We start from the raw sequence: 10,518 nt of genomic DNA, 5'->3' as shown, positions 1-10,518 counted from the left end.
GAACATCTGGAAGTTCTTGGTTCTCATATTGTTGAAGCCTGGTTTGGAGCATTTTGAGCCTTACTTTACTAGCGTCTGAGATGAGGGCAATTGTGCAGTAGTTCAAGCATTCTTTGGAATTTCCTTTCTTTGGGATTGGAATGAAAACTGACCTTTTCCAGTCCTGTGGTCACTGCTGAGTTTTCCAAATTTGATTGCATATTGACTGCAGCACTTTCATAGCATCATCTTTTAGGATTTGAAATAACTCAGCTGGTATTCCATCACCGCCACTAACTTTGTTCTTAGTGATGCTTCCTAAGGTCCACTTGACTTCACATTCCAGGATGTCTGGCTCTAGGTGAGTGATCACACCATCGTGATTATCTGGGTAGTGAAGATCTTTTTTGTAAGTTCTTCTGTGTATTCTTGCCACCTCTCCTTAATATCTTCTGCTTCTGTCAAGTCCATACCACTTCTGTCCTTTATTGTGCCCATATTTGCATGAAATGTTCCCTTGGTATCTAATCATCTTGACGACATCTCTAGTCTTTCCCATTCTATTATTTTCCTCTATTTCTTTGCACTGATTACTGAGGAAGGTTTTCTTATCTCTCCTGGCTATTCTTTGGAACTCTGCACTCAAATGGGTATATCTTTCCTTTTCTCCTTTGCTTTTTGCTTCTCTTCTTTTCACAACTATTTGTAAGGCCTCCTCAGACAGCCATTTTGCTTTTTTGTATTTCTTTTTCTTGGGGATGGTCTTGATCCCTGTCTCCTGTACAATGTCATGAACCTCTGTCCATAGTTCATCATGCACTCTGTCTCTCAGATCCAGTCCCTTAAATCCATTTCTCACTTTCACTGTATAATCAAAAAGGATTTGGTTTAGGTCATACCTGAATGGCCTAGTGGTTTTCCCTACTTTCTTCAATTTAAGTCTGAATTTGGCAATAAGGAGTTCATGATCTGAGCCACAGTCAGCTCCTGGTCTTGTTTTTGCTGACAGTATAGAGCTTCTCCATCTTTGGCTGCAAAGAATATAATCAATCTGATTTCTGGTGATGTCCATGTGTAGAGTCTTCTCTTGTGTTATTGGAAGAGGGTGTTTGCTATGACTGGTGCATTCTCTTGGCAAAACTCTATTAGCCTTTGCCCTGCTTCATTATTTACTCCAAGGCCAAATTTGCCTGTTACTCTAGGTGTTTCTTGACTTCCCACGCTTGCATTCCAGTCCCCTATAATGAAAAGGACATATTTTTTGGGTGTTAGTTCTAGAAGGCCTTGTAGGTCTTCATAGAAACATTCAACTTCAGCTTCTTCAGCATTACTGGTCAGGGCATAGGCTTGGATTACCATGTTATTGCATGGTTTGCCTTGGAAATGAACAGAGATCATTTTGTCATTTTTGAGAATGCATCCAAGTAGGTGGCGATTCTGCGTAATTCTCTGTTCTATCTTCTGCAATCAAGTGGTACTAGGCAGAATTGAGTACCAGTAATGGATATCAGTGGGCAGAATTGGTTTTGCTTTTGATCAGAGGTACAGTGTCATGAGCAAATAGCCAAATCTGTTAGCTATGAGGCCACAAACATATGCTGAGAGCTGAGAAATGCTTAAAACTGTTGCCACCAATCAATGTTGCCTCTTCTTCATGAAGAATGCCAATATTCTGCACATTCAGAAGAAATAAATTACCTTAGGCTCACATGAAGCTTTGGAATTAAGAAGACAGATACAAAAGTTATAGTAGATTGCTTTCCCCACTCCCCTTCTTTGTGATATAGGGGCATTTTGCCCTCAGACTAAGACTTTGGTTCTAATGTTTTTTTTCTTTATCAGGGAATCAAACACTTAGATAGTCCAAAGTGATCTTAGTAATTATCCAGGCTACATTCATAATTTCACAGAGGAGAAAAACAGACCCAGAGAAGTGAAAATGTTTACCCAAGTTTACAAAAATAGATAATATCAGAGGTGGCATGTTTATCAGGACTGCTGTCCAAAATAGCACTTCTTCCAGGACTACAAATGTACTTATACTACTTTAGCATAATGATGGTTCTTGGCCCTTGCTACTCCAAAAGCTCTCAGGGAACCAGCAGCTTTGGCGTCACCAGGGAGATAGTTGAAAACATGCACTCTAAGATTCCATCCCAGTCCTACTGGTTGAGTATTCCATTTCAACAAGATTCTCTAGGTGATTTGAGTGTCCACTGAAGTTTGAGAAGTGATGCTCTAGAGAATATTTAGCCAGGTTGGAATACTTACTGGTTGAAATTAATCCTCAGTTCTCCAACCATAGCCTGCAGTGCTGTGGGGATCTGATTGCTGTGGTTAATGTATTTTTTCTGACTTTCTAGTCTGTGTCTGAGGTCACATCAGTTGCCATGGAAATGATTAAGATATCAAAGGCAAATGAAGAGGTGAGATTGAGAACCTAGGAAACAAGAACAGAATGTTCTTAATAATACAATGATCAAAATATTCAGTCTTCCCTGCATCAGTAACAAGAATTAAGAAACTAGGAACGGTTTTAAAGAAACAGCAAACATATTGTATATTGGTTCAACTATTCTGTTGTATATTTAATTCCTCTTATTGTCCTTTCTTTTTGCAGTATAGCATTTAAATTAGCCATCAGTGGGCAAAAAAGTGTGTGTCACTGAATGCAAATTTTGATTCCTTAGGTTTTATTTGATGGCACCTCCTATCTAGACCTATGGAAGATGTTATTGGAAGAATGAAATAGTGTAAGATGGAGGGCTAGAAACTTACCTATAACATCAGTTGGATGATTTGATAGAAGAACTTGTTTGCTTCTCAATTTCCTCTTATATTTACTGAGGATGACTGTGTTGTCTTCGTCAAAGCGGTGTTGTGAATATCAATGAAAAAATAGATAGCTACTCTGAGTAGCAACATAAAATGAGTGATTTGCTTCCAGACTGTTCCAATGCCACTGAACAATTCCAATGGTGAGACTCCACCCTCATCACATAATACCAAAGTAGGAAGTTACTGTCATACCTTTCTTCTTTTCCATATCTCAACTACGTATTTTCCTACTTAACTTTAAGATATCTTAATGTTCAAACATCTTGTTCCTGCAATACACATCCAATAACATGGTTCCCTCAATACATGACCCACGTGCACTGTTCTTTTCTCTCAGTCCAACAAAGAAGAAATCCTAGAAGCAATGGGAGAATTTTTCTAGGAAGGCTAGGATCTGGATGCTGGATAGAAGGCAAGGTGATCTGCCATTAGGTAGACATCATATCATTAGGGTTGAGCATAGAGCATTACATGGAGTCAAGAAGAAACCCCAAAGACAGACTCTATTGCTTCTTGAATGTACTTGCCAATTTGATTCAGGCCCTGTGGGATTCCAACATTTCTTTGTGTAGTAAATGAAAACATTAGGGAAAGTAGTCATGTTCTGGAGGTTTCTCAACTCCTAAAGATCAAGCTGCTACTTATAGCTCATAAGAGATGTTACAACATATGGCAGATAATCTTTGTAGCAGGATTGGGTCTCAGTGTCATGTCAGACCTTCAAGTGCTAAAGACATGGCATGCCTCTGACATACTGTAAATGCAGGGACTTTCATTCTATTTGGTAAGAATAATAAAGACAAATTCTGCATTTCTTCCATTGTACCCAATATTTTGTGGGTCCCTGGGGGTAATAGTAGTTATGATTTCTTAAGTACCTAATTTATGCCAACTACATACTGTGATTGTACTGGCTGCCTGGAGCTATATGTAAGAGAATTCTGGGCCTGGGACTGGCTTTGCTTGTAGAATGTTGTAAAGGACTGTCAATATCTACCATGGGCACTGGAGGCGTAACTGCCCCAGGTTGAACATGTATTTGTTACCTCTCTCCTAAACCTTATAATCCTCACAGTGTTCTTACAAAGTAGAGTCATTCCCAGTCCTGCTTTTAACCTCTCTCTCCCCTCACCTAAATGCCCTCTTACCATGTTCAGTTTAAATTGAGCCTCCTCAAAACAGTCTCCTCTAACTACACAGGGTCTTTCCTGGTGACTCAATGGTTAAAAATTCCCCTCCAGTGCAAGAGACACAGGAGACCCAGGCTGGATCCCTGTGTCTGGAAGATCCCCTGGATGAGGAAATGGCAACCCACTCTAGTATTCTTGCCTGGAGAATCCCATGGACAGAGGGACCTGGTGGCCTACAGTCCATGGGGTTGCAAAGAGCCAGACATGACTGAGCACACAGAGGGAGTTTAGGGAATGTGGGAGATAGCAGAAGAAATTTGAGAATCTGAACCTAGCCTTTCCTAGGTTACTAAAATGAAACAAAGCACAACTCTGAAATTGACTTGTATCATTTTGAGGATGAAGTAAGGGGAGAGATGTGTAAATTCTTCCCTACTTCGGAAAGGCAAAGACTATATGTTGAGTTCATATTGACTTCTTTGCATATATAGCTTTCAACCAACACTACATCTGAAATTGTCCCAATGAGATAGAATATCCTAACCTATGTATCAGAATTAAACATCTTTCTCATCCAGAGATATTTGTGTTGTTTTTCCATCATGTATCCTATTGGTTTGGGACCATGTATTTTTTGACAGATCCTCTGTATATATGTCAAATGTTAGTAGCACTTGTATGCTATTTATTCATTATTGTAACAAATACTTCCATTGTGGTTATTGTGTACCAGGTACTCTTTTATGTTTTTTTATATAGATTCATAATCCTATGTGTCTGTTAGTTGCCTAGTTGTGCCCTATTTGTTGTGATGCTATTGACAGTAACCTGCCAGGTTCCTCTGTCCATGGGATTCTCAAGGCAAGAATACTCGAGTGGATTGCTATACCCTTCTCCTGTGGATCTTCCTGACCCAGGGGTTGAACCTGGATCTCGTGCACTGCAGGCAGATTCTTTACTGTCTGAATCACCACGGAAACCCTGATAATCTATACAAAGTAGGAAATTGAGGCACAGAGAGGTTAAGGAAACTGAGAAAGTTCATTTAGTTAGTGAGAGGAAGAGTTCAGTATTTGTACCCAGGCAGAGTTCCTCATTCTTAACCCACTATACTTTCCTGTCTTGCTTTATACTTGGCAAAGATGCAGGTATTAATGATGGGAGAAGAAGTCCTAAGCCACGACCTGTCCCCCAAATGTTAATGAACCATCTTACATTTAAATAATGGCTAAACTTTGGGGTAGAAGTTTGTATTCCTTTTGGAAGGTGATGGGTTTACACAGGATTAGTCTGTTTCTGCCCAGTAGCCCAAACAAAATTCATGAATCTGGATGATTCTACAAAGCTTCTGCTAGCAGAAATGCTGGGACTTTCTATATTAGAGGGTCGAACTTGGGTCAGAGTACATAAGTCTGTTCTTTGTCCAATACCAGCACTGCAAGGTAGAAACCTTTTTTTTCTGTTACTAGGCATTGTCTCCTCAAAATGATATAAGAGATTGAGCTAAAAATAGTATAGTTGTAGCAGGGAAAATCATTGTATCAGAATTCTTTGTGCTTCTGTAAAAGGATTTTAGGCTAAATACCTTCAATGACAAGTGGATTTAGTGATTCAAATGCTATCATCATGTACATGCACCCCAATGTTCATAGCAGCACTATTTACAATAGCCAAGATATAGAAACAACCCATGTGTCCATCAACAGCTGAATGGATAAAGATGCGGTATAATCTATAATGGAATATTAGCCAGCCATAAAATGAAATGTTTTTCCATTTGTAACAACATGGATGGACCTGGATGGTATTATGCTTAGTTAAAGAAGTCAGACAAAGACAAACAGTATATGTTATTACTTATATGTAGAATCTAAAAAATAAAACAAATAAACTAATATAACAAAACAGAAACATACTCAGGTATATAGAGAACAAACTAGTGGTTACCAGTGGGGAGTAGGAAAGGTGGAGGAGTGAGACAGGAGTATAGGATTAAGAAGTGCCAACTACTATGTATAAAATAAATAAACTACAAGGATATAATGTACAGCACAGGTAAATATATTGGGTTGGCCCTTTGGCCAACCCAATAACTTATTTTGTAATAACTTTAAGTGAAGTATAATCTATAAAAATATTGAATCACTATGTTATCACTTAAAACTAATACTGTAAATCAACTATATTTCAATAAATAATTTATACCTAAAAATAATCATCAGAACTTGAGTTCTTACTCTCTACCCCTAAATTCTACTTTCCCAGGAAGCCTCCACTCTTAAATGGGCTCTCCTGTCTTTGTCAAAAGGGTTGTCAGCAATCATCAGCGCTCTATCCTTCTATATCTGATTCTGGTGGGGTGAAAAATAAGAGTAATTTTCTAACATTTCCAAGAAAGGCCATAAGACTCACTCTTTCTAGATACATTTAAGACACAAAGCCATACCTGGAACAGTCACAATGGCCAGGTAGATGCCATCAGATTATTAGTTTAGGCCTACGTCTCAGGCTTTGAGGTGGACTGCCACCCAGAAAAGTAGACTGCCCTGGGAAAGAAGTTGGATCTCTATATGAAAATTAGGGACTATTGCCAAAAGTACAATGCTTACTGTTGCTGTCAGGTCACTAAATTTTGTCTGACTGTTTGTAATCCCATGGACCACAACATGCCAGGCTCCTCTGTCCTTCACTATTTCCCAGAGTTTGCTCAGACTCATGTCCATTGAGTTGTTGATTCTATTTCGCCGTATCATCCTCTGCCACTGTCTTCAATAATGCTTGGTGGGTTGGGGGGCAAATAGTAAACGTGCACTTCAGCCACACCTGGACAATCTATTAGAGTTGTCTCATGCAGAAAGTGGGCTTCCCTTGTGATTCAGCTGGTAAAGAATCTGCCTGCAATGTGGGAGACCTGGGTTCGATCCCTGGGTTAGGAAGATCTCCTGGAGAAGGGAAAGACTACCCACTCCAGTGTTCTGGCCTGGAGAATTCCATGGACTGTATGGTCAATGGGGTCGAAAAGAGTCAGACACTACTGAGTGACTTTCACTTCACATGCAGAAAGTATGCATTTGATAATGGACCACAAAGAAATTTAATCAGAATACCAAAAACATCCAATGTTCATCCTCTACAAAAATCCTATTGTTTCATCATGTAGGTGAAACTAATTTAGAGGCAAGAAACAAATAATAGGGATAAATGGGCCATTTGAAATGAGAAATATAAAAAAATGAGATGCCTCATGAGCTGGTCGGATTTAATATTTTAATGTATTTAGATCAGGGGTTAAAGCTTTTTCTGTAAAGGAACAGATAGTTAATGCTTTTGGCTTTGTGGGCCATGCATGTCCCAGCATGAAAGCACTCAAAGACAACATGTAAATGAATGGGTGTGATTGAGTTCCAATAAAATTGTATTTTTAAAAACAGGCAGTAGGCTGGATTTGGCCCACAGCTGGCAATTGGTTGACTCTAGCTCTAGATCCATAGTAATGTACAGTGTTGGAGACTGGTCTCTGCTATTAGAAATATCTAGATTTGGGTCTTGCCTTTTACTTACTAGTTCTGTGCATAATTTTCTTTACTATTTTAAATCTCAATTTCCTCATCTGCTTAGTAGGGATAGAAATAACAGATGTCTATGAGCATTGGTGTAAGAATTAAAAGAGAAAAATGCACCTAAAGCACAATGCCTGGTATTTACTAAGTGGTTAGTATTGATACCTGGTAGTATTGTAAAGTCGATGGAGAAAAAAAACTATAAGAAAATCTTATGAGAGGGAAGAAAGATGAGCTTCTGTGTTGTGTGTGCTCTTTCTCTCTAGGATCACCTGGGAAGCCCAATGTTAGGGATACCTATTTACTAAACATTCAAACTACATTTTTAGGGTAGTGGGGATTTGTGTCACTAATTACATCTTAGGAAAGAGAATAGCAGCCTTCAGGGAAAGGTCTACAAGGACTCTTTCCTCAAGATATTGATGAATCTCCAAAAGGCCAAAAAACTATTGGATATTATTTTTAAAAGCTTAGTAACAAAAAAGAAAATGCTGTTCAGATTTTTGTGTGTCCACACAAGGAATTCTGGGTAAGTGTGGGTAATTTTTCACTGAAGACAGAGTAGGGATAGAGAAGGTTTGGAAAGGGTGTGCTGAAGAGATTACTGGCCTGCATAGAAGACTAAGACTTTTCAGCCTGGAATGTCAGTGTGGGAGGGACAGGTAGCATAGTGTTCAAGTAGATGTCCTTTTCTGTTAGATAGATCTGGAGATGAATCCTGGCTCCATGACATATTAGCTTCAATCTTTGGACAAATTACTTAAACCTTATGAGTTTACTTGTTTTCACCTGTTAAAATGCAAATACTGACAGTACTATTGTAAGGATTATGCCCCCAAATCTTTTTGTTCAGCACATAGTGAGCACTCAGTGTCAATTTTGAAACCTCTAAAATCATGTGTGAAATGATCAGCATCAAGACAGACTCTTCCATATCCTGGAACAATTGAATGGGGAGGGGAATGCCTTTAAATGATACCTATATAAAGCTAATGGAATAAGAGGAATTTTGAAATTAATAGCAGACTGTAAGCTAATGGTATCCATTGCCCCATGAAGTATTAAAGAATGAAAACATATTTAATAAAAGATATATACGTGATAGACTTATCATGGGTTAGTTAGGGAACATGATGTTTGATAGTTTTTGCTAATGTGTACGTGCGCATTAGTGTCTGACTTTTTTGCAACCCCATAGACTGTAGCCCCCTAGGTTCCTCTCTCCATGGAGTTTTCCAGGCAAGAATAATAGAGTGAGTTGCCGTTTCCTTCTCCAGGATCTTTCCCGGAAGGCTCAGTAGAAGGCTCGGGAGATGGGGGTTCAATTTCTGGGTTGGGAACATCCTGTGGAGGAGAAAATGGCAACCCACTCCAGTTCTTGCTAACATCATGGTTAACATAAAAGAGAAAATGGCTATATTCCTAGAAATACTCCTTAGAGAGATAACTCAGAATTCCCTGAGGTCAATACTGTGGGGGCATAACTCAGGGTTAAATGCCCTGCAAACTACTGTCAGAAGTAATCAAACTCTTATTTTAATTTTGGTATTCCTATGACAATGGCAGGTAACAACCATCAGAAAACTTCAGAGTCCTTATTGTCTCTTGACATTGTAAAAACACTATAAACATTATTGAACTATTACTCAAAAAGACTAGCTTTGAATTAAAATCTATAGAAAAACAGAGGCTTTGTGATAGTCAGGAACTTTTGTTAGATCCTGACTCAACAAGCAAGAGCCTATCCTGTCACATAAAACAGACACAGTGTATGTCAAGATTTCTCAAGGAATTTTCTGCAACTATTAAAAACACAAATGAAATCTCAAAGTTCTGGAATGCATTGATTTGCTATGTTCTTCTTTTATAGACTGTAGTCCAGAACATGCATTTCAACCAGTCGCTATATGAATACCAATTATTAGAATGGCCTTTCTCGACTGAGTGGCTTTGGGATGTGTAATTGGGTCAGTTAGTCTGGACATGAAGGGTGTGACTTAAGAGAGTTGCCCTCCTCTATGAGAGATAAGTTCTGCCATTAGCAAGATGCTGGTTTCAAATCCTAGCTCTGCCACTTACAAGCTATGTGTGAATTTAGGGTGGATAAGTTAACTGATCTGAACTTTCGTGTCATCATCTTTAAATTGAATAATAACACCTTGCCCTGTAATATAGTAAGAATTAGATATCAGAAATGGATATTCTATTTTTTAGTAATGTGAAATTAAATGAGTATCATTAACACAGCACTGAGCACAATGTCTGACATAAACCAATTATTAATTACCTTTCTCTAGATGCACACAAAGCCAGACTTTATGTCCAAAGGGATGTCTTCTACTCATAGGGAAAACTGCAATTCTATAGGGTTTTCCATGTGAAAATAAATGTTATGGGTGGAATGCAATCACAGTTGGCTTATCACTGAGGTGGAGATATAAAAGAACTAGTGCCATGTGAGGTATATATTAGAAATCAGTGAGCAAGAAGCAGGTTCAAACAGACTGCAGAATTAAAGCCAATACCAGGAAGTAATACGAATAATTTAGTGCATGAAAACTAAAGTTATAGAGGCAATCAATGACTGTAAAGAATGGTCCAGATACTAAGTTATCTGTACTGATTCTATACCTTTTAAGGTATAACTCACTTCTAATACTTTTGTTTGTAAAGTGTGGGCAGTGACTCTCACACAAAGGTGACAATGAAGACTCATGACACTATAGTCCACTGAATGTTTTTTCCATTTTCTGGAAAAGTGAGACCTGAAGATTGAGGATTCATAGTGAGGTAAGAAAGCCTCGTCATCCTTGGAGAAAGGTTTACAGATGTAACACGAGCTTTCAGGGCTCTCAAAAGGGCATTAGGTGTTAGATTTTGCCAAGATGCTGGTATACCTTAAATTCTTTATTTTGTTTCAGCAATGACTATTATGGTCATAGGCAAGAAGGTTCTGGGTGAATATGTTCCAGAGTCCCCAAAATAGGTGATATTTGTTTTAACCATCATGG

This window comes from Cervus canadensis, chromosome X (assembly GCF_019320065.1).
Source record: "Cervus canadensis isolate Bull #8, Minnesota chromosome X, ASM1932006v1, whole genome shotgun sequence".
NCBI classification, from domain to species: domain Eukaryota; kingdom Metazoa; phylum Chordata; class Mammalia; order Artiodactyla; family Cervidae; genus Cervus; species Cervus canadensis.
Note: the sequence above shows the minus strand (reverse complement) of the source record.